The 19,403-nt window shown below is 34.3% G+C and overlaps 1 pseudogene; it reads right to left on the bottom strand.

Moving 5' to 3' along the window:
• Positions 1-3,143: 3,143 nt before the first annotated feature.
• LOC116273799 lies at positions 3,144-14,154 on the bottom strand (annotated as a pseudogene).
• Positions 14,155-19,403: the final 5,249 nt, after the last annotated feature.

Genomic DNA, 19,403 nt, shown 5'->3' with positions numbered 1-19,403 from the left:
CCTGTAGTCCCAGCACTTTGGGTGGCCGAGGTGAGAGGATTGCCTGAAGCACAGGAGTCCAAGGCAGCCTGGACAACATGGCAAAACCCCGTCTCCACTCCAAAAAATAAAAAAAAATTAGCTGGGCAGGGTGTTGTGTGCCTGTAGTCCCAGCTACTCAGGAGGCTGAGGTGGGAGGACCACCTAACCCTCAGAGGCAGAAGTTGTCATGCGCCAAGATGGCTCAACTGGACTCCAGCCTGGGAGACAGAGTGAGACCTGTCACACACACAAACAAATAAAAAATAAAACAGCAACAACAAAGTATGATCGGGCTCACTCTTCGAAAAGGTTACACTGGCTATTTAACTGAAAGTAGACTGTAGGATGCACGACAGAATTGGGAATATCAATTAGTAGGCTATTGCAAAAATCTAAGAAAGAGGTAAGAACAGCTTGGACTCATGTAGCAACATGAGAAGCAATGGAAAAGAGATTGGGATTTGCACGTATGTTAAAGATAGAGTCAACACAATTCTCTGATGGATTGGGCATGGAGCATGTACAAAATAAAACAATCAACAATGGCATTCAATTATTTTGCCTACACATAGAAAGAAAAATTGAGTTGTCATCAACTGAGATGGGAAATATTGAGAAAGAAGCAGTTTGTAGGGGAAGAGATAAGGAAATATCGGCAATAATAATTTTGCAAGATTGAGCAGATTCAGCAAGAAAGAATGGGGGGAAATTGAAATGGTGGAATAGACTACTTTAAAGAGTTTTGCAGTAAAAGTAAAAGGAGGGATGTGACCACAACTGAAGGTGGAAATGTAGTTGAAGTTTTGTTTGGTTATGTTTCCAGATGGGGAATGTGACTGAATATCTGTTAGAAAAGCAGTTGTTTAGCAAAGAGTTAGAAATGATGTAGATTAAAATATGTGAAAATTGTTGAAACAACATGGCTAAGTTCTTGGGATAATAAAATTGCTATGATACATAGTCTATATGTTTATTTTTACTATGATTGCTGTTGTTATTTTTTGAGATGGAGTCTCACTCTTTCACCCAGGCTGGAAGGAAGTGGTGCCATCTGGGCTCACTGCAACCTCTGCCACCCAGGTTCAGATGATTCTTCTACCTCAGCCTCCTGAGTATTTGGGATTACAGGCATGCACTTCTATGCCTGTCTAATTTTTGTATTTTTAGTAGAAACAGGATTTTTCCATGTTGGCCAGGCTGGTCTCAAACTCCTGACCTCAAGTGATCTGCCTGTCTCCGCCTCCCACACTGCTGGGATTATAGACATTAGCCCATATTTTGACTTATGGAACCTATTTAATGTCAGGCCAGAAATCATTCAGGTTAAGCTTGATCATGCTGCAGTAACAAAACAAAATTGTAGCATTCTATCACAAAATTAATTTATGTTTTACTTTGTCCATTGGGAGTTGACAATGGCTATTACTCATGTAGTTACTCAGGAAACTAGGTTATCAGAGGTCCTATCTCAAACACGTTTCCACAATCAGTTTGAAGAGATTGACGCAACGTTTCACACTGGCATCTTCTTCCAAGAAACAACACACATTGGTTACATTGAAAGTACAATTCTATCATGAGCCCCAGGAAAAGAAAATTGGAAATATTTAACAATCTTAAATGACTACCACAGTTGTTTAATGTGAAGCAAGTATGCATTCTTATACTTAGTATGTCAGTGTGAGTTTTGTAAAGCTTAAGAGCGAACAGGAACTATAATAAAAAGTAAACTCTGTAATCTTATCAGGTAGTGGAGTATACTTTGATTAATAGATTGCAATAATCTAGTTAAGCAACAAATTTTATCTCTGGATAAATCTTTCCCATTTACCTCTGTATCTCTCAATCTGCAGATCAGCAGTGATGATTTCAGAGGCATGGAAATTTAATGTAATTTTGGAATCTTTAATTTTTATGAAAATATTTTAAATTATGTTTGATTCTGTTTATTATCTGACTTGTACGCATGGAGAACAGTTGTATTCATTCTATAGACGTGCATGATAAACTAGCACAAAACATAGCAACTTAATAGAATATACATTTATTATTTCATAATTTCTTCTAGTTGAGTCTGGCATGAGTCAGTTGCTTTCGGGTTTCTCACAAGGCTGCAATCAAGGTGCTTACTGAAGCTGTAGTTTCATCTGAAGACTCAACTGGAGAAGGACCCACTCCTAGGTTCTCTCACATGGTTTTTGGTATAATTTAGTCCCTCAAGGGTTGTTGAATTGAATGCCCCAACTTCCTTTGGGAATTGGCCAGAGACTTCCCTCAGTTCCTTAACATTTAGGTCACATCGGATTGCTTCATCAGAGCAGTAGAAAGAGAAGAGAAAGAGGAATACAAAACTCTCAGTCTTTTATAACTAAATCTTGAAAGTTACACCCAGTTATTTTTGCTCTATTCTATTTGTTAGAAGCAGGTCACTAGGTCCAGCCCACACTCAAAGGAAAAGTATTATACAAGGCCATAGATGCTAGGAGATAGAAATCATCAAGAGCCATTTTAGAAGGTTATCTACAATAATGACCAACACAATTTTCAAAGATTTTACTATTCAAAAGTTTACTCATAATTTAAAGTACTCCAGTGAGCCAAGGCAACAGGAGAGGGAGATTTTGAATAATTAAAAGATAAAAGCCAGAAATAAACAAAAAACTTGTGAACAAAAATAATTGATTTTTAAATATTACTCACTGTATTAATTAGAAAGCCATTTTCTGACCTGGTATAAAGACAAAATTTGATATCATACTGTATCTAAAAACTAAAATTTTCTAATATAAAATATTTTTTTGAGACATAGTCTCACTCTGTTGCCCAGGCTAGAGTGCAGTGGCACAATCTCTGCTCACTTCAACCTTCGCCTCCCAGGTTCAAGCGATTCTCCTGCCTCAGCCTCCCAAGTAGCTGGGATTACAGGTGCATGCCATCCCGCCAGGCTGATTTTTATGTTTTTGGTAGCGATAGGGTTTCACCATGTCAGCCAGGCTGGTCTCGAACTTGTGACCTCATGTGATCCACCGGCCTAGGCCTCCCAAGTAGCTGGGATTACAGGCATGAGCCACCGCAACCGACCTAAAAGAAAATTTTAAATTAATAGTTTATAAGTGTAAAAAGCTCCTTTCCTGATTTCTTTACACTTTGATGAGATAATATGGTGATCTCATTCCAAGGCAAATTTATTCCTGATCTAAGAAAATGAAGCGTGAATACCCATTATGCTTCTACACTATCAGTTGCTGTGTATTCTTTTAATGACAGTACATGATCTTTGTAGTTTTTCTAAAAAGGTATTTTTTAAAAAAGTAAAATGTTACTTGAGGCAAGACCAGGTTTTAATAAATAGGTATACAAAAAAAAAAGTTTACTGAACAATGGTGGCGTCCTCTTTAGTAACTATTGTGTTATTTACTGGTATATTTTTTCATCTAGAAAACATTGATTGAACACGTGCTATGGGATAATAGCAACAAGACTATTCTTAGCTTGGGATAATAGTAGCAAGGATAGGCTTTCATTAATAGGGGCTGTGCTTTTTCAGAAAAGAAAATAAGGAAACAATGGTGGTGAAATGTGATGAATGTCCTGATACTGAAAATCCATATGCTATGGGAACAAACAGCAGAATCACCCCATTTCTCAATCTAATTACAGGGTCAATATAGTCCAAAGGGCTGGATTAGAGATTATATAGCCAAGGAGTATTATAGAGGATGCTAACAAAATAGACATTGCCCAACATAGCAGCCCACTTTAATCTACATATAGTCTTAATTATAATATTTTTCATCGAAATGAAATACTACATTTTACTCATCATAAAGGTGTTTCTTTGGACTACATTGACTAATACTTAGGAATACTACATAATGACTTTGGTTAATCTCTGCTCATGTGTTTGAAATTAAACAGCAGTAACAGTGGGGCATCTGGTAATTTTTTTAATTTATGATATAATAAAGCATAGGCAAGCATTTAAAGTTGTGAGCTTTAACTAACATTCTAATTCCAAACATTTTTGAATTTATGTGTTGCCAGTACTAAAATTATTAATACTTGATTCCTCTGAACTTCAGTCACTTCAGTAATCATTTCTCCTTTCTTAGAAAAATACCCATAGAAGCATACTTAGAAGTTGGCAATTGATCTCTTGTTGTTCTCAATGAGAACATGGTTCAACAGTTCATTTCCTGTGAAGTATAACATTTTCTTTCAAGCAGTGGTCCATAGCTGTTTCTGGTATTTCTTTAGCATCAGCATATTGTTTAACCTTGAGGTTAGCTGTTATGGGAGACTGCATCACTGTGTAAATGCTGTTTTGCAATGCAGAGGTAATATAAAAATATCTTTCTCTAAAGATTACATTAAGTTTCAGTAAAAATTACAATACTATTTTGTACCTCTCCTTTGAGCTCTGTGAATGATCTTATTGGATTTTATAATTTATTGCTAAAATCAGGCAATCATGAATGCAGATGCTATGGCTTTTAATCAAAGAATCATAATACAATAAAAAATCTGACCGGCATATATGCTTTTTTATGTCAGGTGCAGGTGGGAGGAAGAAGGAGTATCTCTGAAGTGTCTGGCACAAAGTAGAGATCAATAAATATGGAGAGAATATTTAGTTAAATGAAATGATTCACATAATTAATATCAGAGGCACTGTTCTTCATTCTGGAAAAGAAGGACATTACATACTTTATAGGAGATAAAAATCATGATTACATTACACAAGATGTAGGAACATCCACAATCTGAAAACCCAATTTGTTTCAAAGGAAATTTTCTAAACGTTTCACTAGGAATCCCTTACTTCTTCTGATGAAGAACAACAGAGACAAATAAAAACATAGCAGAAAAAATTCTAGCTGTACAAAGCTAACTCTCGATAAATTAACCAAAGATGTTGGTGGACACAGTTAAGGTACTCTATGAGAAATGGGAGTTGCTATTAAGCAAGTGGTCTAGGTAAAATTCAAAAGTTGTATTTATCAGACATGTGGAAACTTGGTATGGCATCTATGCTGTCCAGGGTGCTGAGAGTTGTGAAAGAAAGTGCAGTCAGACGATGGGGACCTCTGGAACTAGGGGAAAGGTTATTGTAGAAGTCTTAGAAAACAGCCTACTTTTCTCTTAGACAGTCTCTCCATCTTATTGACTCTCTCTCTTTATATCTGGCCTTCTTTGTATGTCTGTTTTTTTTCTGTCAACTTTCTCCTTATTACACATTTTCTCATTCTTCTTTCAAACTTTTTTCGATCTGTTTCTCATTTTTTTCTATTTCTCCAACCAGAATTTGGCTCAAAATGGACATTAGTTATATTTACTGAATAAAAATTCACCTTAATGTCTAAATTCTAAAACCAAATAGTTGCATCTCTTTCATTCAAAAACTCTCTTCCTAAAGTTAGTTACATTTATTTTTGTTTGTGTTTGTGGTTTTACAGTGATTTTCTTCTGAAAGTCAGCAGACCCTGAATACACACACAGAATTTTTTATGTTTTTCTCTCAGAATCTAAGAGTAAGGCATAAAATAAAACCTTTTAGATAATCTTTGCATCTTGACTTTAGTGGTTATTACTGTCACTAGACACACAATCTCCCCTCCTTGCTTTAGGAAAAAAATGTATATAGTCAAAGAAAAAAAGTGAATTAAAAAGGTCTTAGTATACATCCTAGCTGACCCATTGGCTTACAGAGGACTTTTATACTTCTACTTATATTATCTATACAGGTATGTTTGGCAGGATACCCTGCATGTGCACAGGGAGATGGGCTGAAATGTGTATAGTAATTTGAATGGTGTGCCCCCAAATTATTGTCTGCCCTGAACCCCAGAACCTGATCTTATTTGGAAATAGGGTCTTTGCAGATGTAATTTAAGTTTAAGTGAGGTTATACTGGATTGTGCAATTCCAAAGTCCAAAGACTGATGTCTATATAAAAAGAAGAAGGAGCACACAGAGGAGAAACCAATGTGAAGACAAAGGCAAAGAATGGAGTGGTGCATCTACAAGCCAAGGAATGGCGAGGATTGCCAGGAGCTAGGAAGAGGCAAGAAGGGATTCTTTCCTAGAGTTTTCACGGGGAAAATCGGCCTGCTGACTATTGCTTTCAAACTTCTAGCCTTCAGAAGTAAAAGAAAATAAATTTCTGGTTTTTTAAGCAAAGAGGCTTGTGATATTTTGCTATAACAGCCCTAGGAATCTAATGCAATGTGTTCTGCAAGCTTATGTTATGCTTTGGAATCTATAGAAATGGCTCATTATAACCCTGCTACCTAGAAAATATAAATTTATGAGGTAGTTTTTTTTAACTTCTCAAGTTTACACAGATGAGTAAACTGAAATTTAATCAGTCAATAATATTTACTACATATTTCAATGAGTTATAAATATTCCTATACACATTGTTGCTGCCAACTAAACTATGACTTCTCCATGAAATGAAGTGTATTACTTTATATACCCAGGGCCAATCAATATGAGTTTAAAGATAAATAAGAAGGCATATGAATAGCAACCAGGGAGGCAAAACAAGCAGGAGACAGATAGGAGAGTGAAGGAGAGAAAAAAGGGGAATAAAAGAAGGAAAATATTTGTGGTAAGAACTTTAGTGTTGGCATCATTTGACTTGAGGATTGTCAAAACCGTCCTGAAACCTTAAGGCATATAGAGGACAGTCTTCCCACTATGATGAACTAAAGACCAGCAGTGAGTAGAGATATGGAATTGTATTAAGAATAAATATTACTGACCACTCATCATGTGCAAGGTACTGTCAAGTATTCACCAGAAATAACTATGCTTAAACCTTGCAACAAACTTTTGAGGCCAGTGTAGATGCTGTTACTACTGTTCTCACAGTGTGTCAACATGTGTCCAAAATCTCAATTGTAGAAAATGGCAAGATGTTTTAAACCCAGAACAATGGTGATTCACAGCATTTTTTTATCCCTTCTATTATGTCTCTGATTATTTATTTATTTGTTTGTTTTTATTTTTAGAGATGGGGCCTCACTCTGTCACTCAGGCTGGAGGGCAGCAGCACAATTATAGCTCGCTGCAGCGTCTATTTCCTGGGTTCAATTTAGATTCTCCCACCTCAGCGTCCCGAGTTTTGGAACTACAGGTATGTACTAGCACACTGCCTTCTATTATATCTCTTGATGTGTCCTTAAGAAGGACTCCGTATTTTGTTTCTATGGTCCTCTTACTGATCTCTTGGTTTTGACCTCCTTTGGTGCTCCCATGCCTTCTTCTAGGAAGTCTTTTTAATTGTAAAATTTTCTCCCAGCTTTTCAATTCATTGGTTTCTCATTCTCACTGGCAGCGGGATAGCTTTCCTTACCATTGGCATCAAATGTGAACAGGGATTTGACTGCAGCCTAAGTCAGCCCATGTCTGCAGACACAGCATGTCATTTCCTTCCCAATCCTGATGCTTGCAGCTGACAAGGACACCAATATTAAAACAGTAGCAGCAATGCCAGCCACTCAACATCAAAAAATTATCATAATAATTGGAATCAATTTTTTCATTCTAACATTAGTTTTCTGTAAAGAAATCTTTTAACAAGTATAAACCCTTTAAGGGTTTTTTTTCCTCACACTTAACTCTTCTGAAGACCATAGACAATTTATCTACCTCAAAAAGCATTAAATGGTAAATTCAGAAATGAAAGTTAATTTTAAATATGTGTTAACAAAACACTGTATATTTTTTGATGATACTTAAATTGTATATTAACCACATCATCTTGGAAAATAATATGACCACTATATTCAGCCTGAAACCATATTAGAATAAAAGATTCTTCAAGGTTAAAACACCACAGTCCATGAACTAAATAGTGTAATACAAAATTGTGCAGCATTTCTTTTTAAAAAATAGATTATACTCAACCTTATTTACTTCAGCAAATTGTTTTTAATCTATTATGTAGTGTTTTAAGCTCAAGTGGTATAATGAGATACTGGCTGTAAGTCACAGTAGTCACTATTATCTCTGAATGTGTTTTTCAGGAACAACTTTAAATTTTCCAAGCGTAAGTGTAAAACCAATTTAAGTTTTGAAGATGGCTGAACACTTTGGAAGCAGAGATGTTACTTTTCAGCATGATTGGATCCAAGTCAAACAGTTTCCAGGAAGTTTATGATGATCCTCCTTTCTTTTTAAGCAGCTCCTATGGTTAATCAGTATATCAAGAGAGATTGTATTTCTACTTAAAGTTTAGTTATGTAACTAGCATAATGGACAGAGCTCAGACAATCAAACTATCTTATGAAAATTTTAAATAGAAGTAAATTAGAAGAAAATGTTTACTGTTTATTTGCATTTTCAGAGGGCATATAGTATAGTTTTTGACGCATCACTTATTATGAGGCTTAATAAATTAGTTTCTGTATAATTAACTCTCAAATCAAGAAAATGTACCCAGTTTTGCCCATGAGAAGTCTAAATAGTGCTATCCTTTCCTTAAAATTGACCAGGACTCTACTTTTCTTCATTCGTAGTTTCAGGAATGCCTATTTTTTTCAAAAATGATATTTTTCAATTAATTAAGGCTCTTGAAAAGAGTTGAGAATTAACGACAATACCTCTATGGAATAATATATTTTTATCGTTAAATATTTTTATAGATAAAGCTTTTTATTGATGAATCTTTAAGATTAGATATTTTGCAGGAACACTTCAAAACAGTAGTATTTATTGGTAAAATTAAAATGTGAGACATGGTTTGTCTTCTAGATAGAAAAGAGTACTCAAAAAATAACTTAGACTACATTAAAATTAAAGACACTTGTTTATCAAAAGATGTCATTAATATACGAAAAATGAAGCCAAAGAGTAGGAAAAAATTGCAGGTAATAAGAATACACAGCAAAGCACTTGTACTTGAGTACAAGAAGGATTCCTCCAAGTCAATAAGAGAAAGGATGACACAATAAAAATAAGCGACAGAAAATTTGAAAAAGCACTTCTTAAAAGAGGGCATATAAATGAGTAGTAAACTTAAGAAAATATACTTAGCAGCTGTGAGGAAGATAAAAATTGAAAACACAATATCATACATAAATACCAGAAAGACAGACAATTTCAAATCCTGGTAAGTTGACAGAACACATACAATGCCGGTGGGAATATACATTAGTACAAGATTGGAGAAGTGATTTTCAGTTTCCAGTAAAGCATACCAAATGATTCAGCAATTATACTCCTAGGTGTATACGGGTAAAATAAATGTATTCATATATGCATAAAGAATTCAAGATTGTCCTTCATGATACTCCAAAATTTCTGGCAACTCAAATGCACTTCAAGAGTATAATGGGTAAACCTTGTTTCATTTCAATAATGAAATATTATACAGTTACGAGTATGAAAAAAGCTATTGCTACACCTAAAATATGGATGAACTTTACAAACATATTGCGTGAAAGAATCCAGGCACAAAAAAGAATCTACTATATATGTATGTGTACTGTTAATGTTCCGTATTTTGATCTGGTGCTGGTTACATGAGAGTATTTGCATTGTTACAACTAATGGAGCTTAGGATTTAGATACTTCTCTGCAATAAATTTACAATTCAATAAAAATTTAGTGTAAAAATAAAAGCAAATGGAAAGAAGGAAACATTTCCTGCAACAAAAATGCAGTAGCAATGGTTTTACAAGGAGAATAATAAGTGTAGTAAAAAAATTATTTTAGGATAGATGTTAAGAAATATTGGCATTATTCACAATAATAAAGTCAATCCCACTCTTGGCAGGGGCACAAATTTATTTTTAAGTATTATTTAGTGTGACGGGCAGTAAAGAGGCAGAATATCTTCATGGAAGGTCATACCTCGGGAGCCAAGCATATCTAAGACAGAATTCTAATTCTAAACTCACTATATTATTTTCAACAAAGAAACATTTAGACATGAATGAATTAAGAACAATAATATCTACCCCAAAGACTGTGGTGAGGATGACAGATGATACAAGAAAAATTTAGCTTTCAATGACTGTCACATAGTATGTTCTCAATGTATGACAGCTTAAATATAGACACCTTAGACATATCATCTTACATGTATTCAAATCAAAATCCATGATCAAAAACAAAAATATACAAGCGGTTCTATAGGAGCAGGTAGTTTTTTTAAAAAATAATGATGGATGGTTTATCATTAAACTATAATATCAAATGAAAACATTTTTTGTAGTTGTCAGAAAATTTTGGCTACCTAGGTATCAGTGAATTATGAGAAAAAGTGTTATAAATAACAATACGAAAAGTCATTTTACTTATTTATCTAGTTTACCGTGAATATAAACTATTTTCTTACAGATTTCAAACCACTACAGAAAAATATATTACTAAAATAACTACTAAAATATCATTGAATCAATTTTATTGCATCTTGCAATGTTAACCATTTCATATAAACACATTTTTCAAACCAAGCACTAAAAAGCTACTTATTTTATTCACATTGAGGGAGAGGTAGTGATTTATTGTGGACACATGCAATATGTTATGAATGCATTTCTGAAAATTCATGTGTAGTGTAACTCCATGCAAAGCAAAGCAAAGTGTTTTTTTTCTTTTCTTTTTTTGTTTGCTTTTTATTTTGCCAATGAGAAACTAGAGTTAATGTTATCATTCATTCACATGGACAATGGTAAGAGGTTTTGATTTCTCCGTTTCTTGTTGATTAGCTGGTTACTATCAAATGCCCAAGGACAATTCTCATTAGAGCCAAACCTTTTCACATGAGAGTAACTAGTTTTCATTTAAAATAAAATTAGTGACATTTGTAAATATAGATTAAAATATAACCATATGTAAACTAATAAGAGACATTAAACCAAAAAATAGAAAAACTGGCACCTAGAAAGAAAACATAGATGGAAATTTTAAAATTGAGATTGTATTGTTTGTTAAATCATTAGGATAACTACCACTATATATTCAGACCAACTAAGATCAGAAAAAAGAACATGTGAAATGCTGAGAGGAATCTCTCTTACACTTAAATGTGTTTCAAGGAGAGAGAGAAAAAAAATAAGCTAAGCTTCTAAAATGAAATTACAAGACATGGGATTAGCAATTTATTAAAATTTACACCCTTGATTTTACTCTGAGGAAAAAAAAAAAAAAAAACAGTAGTTTTTTAAACAAGGGCATGAGACAGATTTCAGATTGAGATTTATACTACCATTCTGTTCTCGCTGAAAAGTATTGATAGACAAAAATTAGATAAAAATTTAAGGCTTTTCCATTTAATCTGGGCAAAAATACAATGTTTATTATCTGAAATAAAATTGATCAGTTTATTTTTATTTATAATATAAAGCATTTTCCAAAAATCTACTCTTTTGAGTGTTCAAAATAATACAGGAATTTTTCTCTATGCCTAGGAATTATGGCAAAGCAAAGCAAAAGTTTAATTCTGCTGAACTAAAGAGGAAACTGATTTTTTAATGTATAAAAATACTTAATTTTTTCAAGTTTTATATTTTTGTTACTTTGCAATGGTAGTTTTACTTTTTCTAATTTTTTTTTTAAACTAGCCTTCTTTTATCAAGGTAAAACTATTCAAAGAAGTACAACAGATTTTTTTAACATCAGAAAAACAAATTCATATGATACACTCAAAACATTCAAAAATTACAATCCAGAAAGAAGTAGTCTCCCTGAAATAGAAAAAAAAAATGCCTTTGTTTTTGTCATCTTCACTCCTTATATATAATATGTATTTCATATTATTTACATAAAATATAATCACAGACTGACAGATGATTATTATTAGTTTGCCTCCCAGAGTTCATCAAGTGCATTTACTCAGTCTTCTTAGTACGTTTCTTTTTAACATTATCTGAGGCATCATCTATAAGATTTGAGGCCAGTGAACCAGAGTCATTGAAAGGTAATTTTGTTTTGCTTTTCTTTTCACGTGAAAACTGTTGGTGCCAGCCAAACAGTATCCAACTCAATGTATCCTTAAAAGAAACAAATGCTATGCTAGAAGTCTCTGTAATCATTATGGCTATCTTTGTGGCCACAATAAAGATGTTTTAAAGGAACATCAGGTTATGCTTTGATATGGCCAGATGCTTGGTGTGCTGGAATATGAGAATATCTGACCCTAGCATTGTTATCTAGGAAGGGTAAGACATCTTCAACCATTCGTTCCCTTCTGTTTCCTTTTACCAACTACTCAAAATTTGTGATAATGGTAGCATCTGCACCTTATGCCCATCCAATAGCTATCATGAAAATCCAGCCTCACTTTTCTTATTATCTATTAACCTGTTTGACTTTGCTATTTTCCAAATTCCAATCACGTTCTTCATTCTCTCAGCCAGGAGTTCAACAGGTAGAAATGAATAACCTTGGGCAAAAAAAATATAATATGCCAGGTGGAAGATGTCAGTAATATGTTAGTGTTGTTCGTAAGAAATCTCAGTGGATGCTCTGTAAGCAGTACACAGACTAAAATTCCCCCACCAAAGCAGTGGAGCATAGCAGTAAACCAGCTGGAAATAGGATTCTTCCATGCCACTGCCACTGCCACTGCCACTGCCACTGCTAGCTTATGCTTTAGTGTCATAACTGACACTAGATAGTGGGCGATGTCAAAAACGGGGACTGAGATGTGTGGCAGAAGGTCAGAGCCAGGGCATCTCATGACGATGACCCAGAATGGTGGTGCCCCAAGCAGTGGTGACGGGTTCTTCTCATGCAGAATAAAGCAAGTTTTTCAATAAGAAAATAAAATAAGTATGTTAAGAGGTGTCACTCATGATGGTAGGGAGGATATCTCATATTCCCATAGTCTAAAATGACTTAAAACTTATGGAATACAATAAATGTTAAAAGTAAGTAGTTGTAAAATCTCAAAATTTTAAATACTAAGAAATTAAAAAGAAAAAATGAACAGAGTAGCAATTATGTCAACAATGACAGGTCTGCTTTCTTAGTGGAAAAGTGGCTATGAGCGATAGGTAAATACATGAATGTGCCTCTGTTTCAATACAATTTTATATTCAAAAACAGGAGATGAAATATATTAGGCCCATGGACCATAGTTTACTGACTCCTGCCCTACAGCATTATGGTCACCCAGCTGAAGCTGAACAGCTGCCATTTTTGGGTATTGGTAAATTGGAAGGAAGGATAGAAAATGAAAAAGAAGATATTGCCCACTATCTTAAGGATGATTACCAAAGGTAGCATATGTTACTTCCACACATATTTCATTGGTAAGAATTTCGTCATCTCTAACTGTAATGAAAGGTAGGAAATATAAAGGTCTTGGGCAGATTTGTGCCTGCCACAATTATATTGATGTTTAAAGAAAGGACAGAATGAATTTTGGTGGAACTATAACAGCATTTTCCACTAGAGGAAAGCCTGATTTTCTGCACTATGTCTAAGTTCCAGCATGACAGTTGTGTGCTTTACTTAATGTAATATTGTACCCAACTTAACCTCTTGTTTCCTTGATATCCTCTTCCCTAAACTGGGGATGATACTGGAACCTATCTCATAGATTTATGGCAAACAATAAATGTTAGCACATTTAAGTGCTTTGAGTGCTTTAAGACAATACCTCAAAATTGCTTTGATATCTTTAGAGGTAATATTAATTCCATTTAATAGATTAATAAATTGAGGCTCAAATATTTCAGTGCCTTGATTAAGATAATATAGTTAAAAGGTAGAAAATCAGAAATTAAACCAGGCTTTATTAATTTCATGCTTTCACTATACCACACACTGAGCACTGAACACAGAAAACGATGCCACTCAAACAAAAATGTGTGCAGAGATGCCAAATGGAATACTTAACAGGCAGAAGATATTGCACTATATTTGCATGTTGATTGGATTGATCAGCTAGGAAGACAACTTTTGGTGATAGAAAGACAGGGAGAGGGTAATTGCAGAGGCCTTGCATAGACAAGGTGGGTTAGGGTTTAGTACATAAGTAGAAAGCTTGACGATAGTTAGGAGAACAAATTTCCAAAGTAACAATCACATGGCATCTATGACTTCTTTCAGCAATGTTCTGTAGTTCTTTTTATAGAGATCTTTCACTTCTTTAGTTAGATGCTTTTGTAATTATTTTTGTGGCTATTTTAAATGAGATTGTGTTCTTGACTTAGCTGTCAGCTTGAACATTATTGAGGTATAGTATAGAAATGCTACTGATTTTTTTTTTTTTTTTTTTTTTTTTTGAGATGTAGCCTCACTCTGTCACCTAGGCTGAAATGCAGTGGCATAATCTCAGCTCACTACAACCTCCACCTCCAGGGTTCAAGCGATTGTTTTGCCTCAGCCTCCTGAGTAGCTGGGACTATAGGCGTGAGCCACCACACCTAGCTAATTTTTGTATTTTTAGTAGAGACAGGGTTTCATTATATTGGCCAGGCTGGTCTCAGACTCTTGACTCATGATCCACTCCCCTCAGCTTCTCAAAGTTCTGGGATTACAGATGTGAGCCACGCACCCAGCCACTGAGTTTTATATGTTAACTGTACTCAGAATGTTTACCAAATTCAAGCCCCTAATGGAATCTTTAGGGTTTTCTAAATAGAGAATCATACCATCAGTGAAGAAAGTTTTACTTCTTTTCCTATTTGGATACCTTTTATTTTGTAGTCTTGCCTGATTGCTCTGGCCAGGACTTCCAGTACTACATTGAACAGGAGTGGTAAAAGTGGGCATTCTTGTCTTATGCCAGTTCTCAAGGGGAATTAATTGTTCGAGATTTTGCCTATTCAATATGATGTTGCCTGTGGGTTTGTCATAAATTGCTCTTTTAAGTCTGAACTATGTTCCTTTGATACCTAGTTTGTTAAAGGGTTTTTATCCTGAAAGGTTTTTAGATTTTACTGAAAGCTTTTTCCACATCTCAGAGAAATGGAAAAACATTCCATGCTTATGAATTGAAGAATAAATACCATTAAAATAGCCATAATGATGAAACAGAGAGAGAGTATTCATATTTTTATAGGAATAGAATTGAATCTGTGGATAGCAGTTGGAAAGCAATCTACAAATTTAATGTTATTCTTATCAAACTGTGTACATCATATTTTCATAGAATTAGAAAACACTATTCTAAAATTTATATGGAACCAGAAAACAAATAACATTAAAAAGTGTGCAAAATATATGAACAGACACTTCTCAAAAGAAGACATACAAGCAGCAACCCAAAATGACCCTGAACAGCCAAAGCAATCCTAGGCAAAATGAGCACAATCAGAGACATCACATTACCTGACTTCAAACTATACTATAAAGCTACTGTAACCAAAACAGTATAATACTGGTACAAAAACACACACACATAACAATGGAGCAGAAATTAATCTTCACCCAAAGCCATCTCACCTTTGACAATGTTGACAAAAATAGGCAATAGGAAAAGGACTCCATATTCAATAAATGGTTCTGGGTTAGCTGGCTAGTCATATGCAAAATAATGAAACTGAACACTTACTTTTCACAATATACAAAAATTAACTCAAGATTGATTAAAGATTTGAATGTAAGACCTCAAATTATATGAATCCCAGAAGAAAACCTAGGAAACTCCACTCTGGATATTGGCTTTGGAAATAAATTTATGGCTAAGTCCTTAAAAGCAATTGTAACAACAACCACCAAAAGACAAGTGAGACCTAATTACACTAAAGAGCTTCTGCACAACAAAAGAAACTATCAACACGTTAAACAGGCAATCTACAGAATGAGAGAAAATATTTGCAAACTGTGTATCTGACAAAGATCTGATATCCAGAATAGTTTAAGGAACTTAAACTATTCAACAGCAAAAAACAAATAACATCATTAAAAAGTGGGCAAAAGATAGAACAAACCCTTCTCAAAAGAAGACATGGGTGCAGTGGCTCACACCTGTAATCCCAGTACTTTGGGAGGCCAAGGCAGGCAAATCACCTGAGGCTGGGAGTTCGAAACCAGCCTTACTAACATGGAGAAACCCCATCTCTACTAAAAATACAAAGTTAGCCAGGCGTGGTGGCGCATGCCCGTAATCCCAACCACTTGGGAGGCTGAGGCAGGAGAATCACTTGAATCAGGGAGACAGAGGTTGTGTTGAGCCAAGATCATAACATTGCACTCCAACCTGGGTAACAAGAGCAAAATTCTGTCTCAAAAATAAAAAAAAATAAATAAATAAAATACAAGCAGCCAAAAAACATATGAAAAAGTACTGAACATCACTAATCACCAGAGAAATGGAAATCACAACCACAATGAGATACCATTTCATACCAGTGAGAATAGCTAATATTAAAAAGTTAAAAAATAATAGATGGTGGTGAGGCTGCAGAGAAAAAGGGAGTGCTTATAAGAATGTGAATTAATGAATTAAGAACAATAATATCTACCCCAAAGACTGTGGTGTGGATGACAGATGATATACGAAAAATTTAACTTTCAGTGCCTGTCACATAGTATGTTCTCAATGTATGACAGCTTAAATATAGATACCTTACACATATCATCTTACATGTATTCAAATCAAAATCCATGATCAAAAACAAAAATATACAAATGGTTCTACAGGAGCATGTATGATATGTGCCTGTAGTCCTAACTGCTTGGGAGGCTGAGGCAAGAGGATTGCTTGCGTCCTAGATTTCAAGGCTGCAGTGAGCTATGATTGCCCAACCTGGGCAACAGAGTAAGACCTCCATCTCTAATTTTTTTTTTTTTAAAGAACTTAAAACAGAACTACCATTCAACCCTGCAATCCCATTACTGGGTGACAGCAAGACTCCATCTCAATTTAAAAAAAAAAAAGAAAAAAAGAGAAACCAGGATGTGGTCAAAAAACTATTGGATATCGAAATAAACAATAATTGTAACAAGAGTAGCATTAAGAGAATAAAGTAAATAAGGTACTTAAATGCTGAGGGAATTAGAAGCAGTGATCAGGGAATTTGTAGATGTCTGCAATGAGGAAGCCTTGCAACCACAAACTGATGGCAAAAGCTACAGTTCTAATTGTGTCCTTTGGAATTGCTTGTTTTAAAATTTCTCAGTGAATACAAATAATTTAATATGGATAACAACAATTTTCATAATTTAAAACAATAGGCAAGAAGCTCTTTAGAGTTCAGGATTTCCTGTAGTTTAACAAAAGTTACAGTAAGAGTAATTAAATCTATCTAATGAAAGAAGATACATCTGAAATTAAGGTAACCGGTTTATCTTCCTTTAAGAAACATTTTGACAATTACAATTAAATTCCTTAAAAATTATATTGGTCTTAACTAAATTTTAGTCACTATAAAATAAGCATACTATCCTTGCCGTTGCGTAGAAATGAAAACAAAAGACTATCTGCAAGGAAGTAAGATTATTTGTAAACATACTGGCAATTAGACCTTGCATCTCCAAACACCAGTTCTTTGTCCCCACAGCTAAGAAATCTGCAACATTTAATGGTTGTGGAGACTAGTGCAAATTCAGTCGGCAAAAATACATAAACATGATGCAGCATTATACAAAGAATGAAAGTGATTGTCAGCAAAATCATACAGGATTTGGAAAACATTAAGCTATCACTTGGGGAAAATGGATTCTGATTTATAATTCCTATGTTTAGTGTTTCAACACATTTAGACTCTGTTTGTATATCACTAAGACATTAGGTGATTTAATTGACCAAGCAGCTGGTTTGACTAAATTTTGAACTGAATTGACTGAGTTTCTAAATTTTCTTAGTCACAGACTTCACAAAACCATAAATGGAAAAAGGATTATTTCTCTCTCTATGGATTTAAGCAGCAGAAAGCTTTATGAAATCATGTTAATATAATAAAGCAAGCAGAAGAGGCAAATCTAAGGCTTCTTGACATTTTTTGTGTCATGCAAAGACAGAAAAATAAGAATAGAACCTGGAAGCTTCAGGTCATGAGCACAGTAAATCCTAGTTGACATAATTGAAACAGAATGGGATTTATTACCCCAGCCATGTAAATTGGTGAAAGGTCATGGTCAAACATGGATCATGTAGAGTTAAAGGATATCAAGGATCTGGCTTTGCTGTTCCATTACATACCATGAAGCAGAAGTGTAATGCATTATTGAAAGTAAATATTATTTTATCAAGCTGGAAAGACTTTAGGACAAGAGCTTTTGGAGTCCATCCTTTCAAATTGTGGCTTTTTCAGGCTCCTTGACATTCTTGATAGTGTTAGCCTCTTTCATAGATTGCTTCTCTTAATAAAGAGTAGAGTAGCAATTCAAAGAAAAGTGATTAAACTCTGCTTTTAACTTCAATATTTTAAACAGTTTTATTGATGCATAAGCCATATATCACATGGTTCATCTATTTAAAGTGTATAGTTGAATGATTTTTAGTATATACACAGAGTTGTGTAATAATCATAACAAATTAATTTCAAAATATTTGTCACCCCCAAAATAAACCAGGTACCCATTAGCAGTCTCTCACTATTCCTCCCTATCCTCCACCCTAGATAACTGCTAATCTACATCCTTTCTCTATAAGTTTGTATATTCTGGCCATTTCATCGAAATTCAATCATACAATAAGTGATTTTTTTGTGTCAGGTTTCTTTAATATAGAATGATGTTTTCAAGGTTTATTCATGTTTTAGCATATACTAAAACTTCATTCTGTTTTTTATTTTGTTTTGTTTTGCTTTGGTTCTGTTTTTTTCCTTAACCATATTTTGTTGTATAGAGATTCCACACTTTATTCATTCTTTCATCAGTTCCCAGATATTTGTATTGTCTTCCATTGTTGCCTAACATGAACAATGCTGCTATAAACATTTATCTAAAAGTTTTTGTTTGGAAATATGTTTTCATTTCACTTTAGTGTATATACTTAGCATTGGAATTTCTTTGTCCTGTGGTATCTTAGTTCACTAGGGGTGCTGTAACAAAATATCATTCACGGAGTAGTTTATAAACAAGAGAAATTTATTTATCACAGTTCAGGAGTCTAGGAAGTCCAATATCAAGGTGCTGGCACATTAGGTTTCTGGTGAAGGTCTGTTTCCTGGTTCATAGACAGTGATTTTCAATGATTCCTCACATGGTGAAAGGAGCAACAACCCTGGGGCTTCTTTTACAAGGTCACTAATCCCATTCATGAGTACTGAGCCCTCATGACCAGCCAAAATCCCCTCCTCAACCCCTGCTAATGCCATCACAGTGGTTATTAGATTTCAACACATGCATTTTGAAGGACATTAACATTCAGAACATTGCATATGATAACTCTATGTTTAACATTTAGAAGAATTGCAACAAGGTTTTTCAAATTGTTGCAACATTGAGTATTCTCCCAGTTAACATATGAG

This window comes from Papio anubis, chromosome 2, assembly GCF_008728515.1.
Source record: "Papio anubis isolate 15944 chromosome 2, Panubis1.0, whole genome shotgun sequence".
NCBI classification, from domain to species: Eukaryota; Metazoa; Chordata; class Mammalia; order Primates; family Cercopithecidae; genus Papio; species Papio anubis.
The sequence above is the reverse complement of the archived record's forward strand: the minus strand, read 5'-3'. Positions and strand labels throughout refer to the sequence as shown.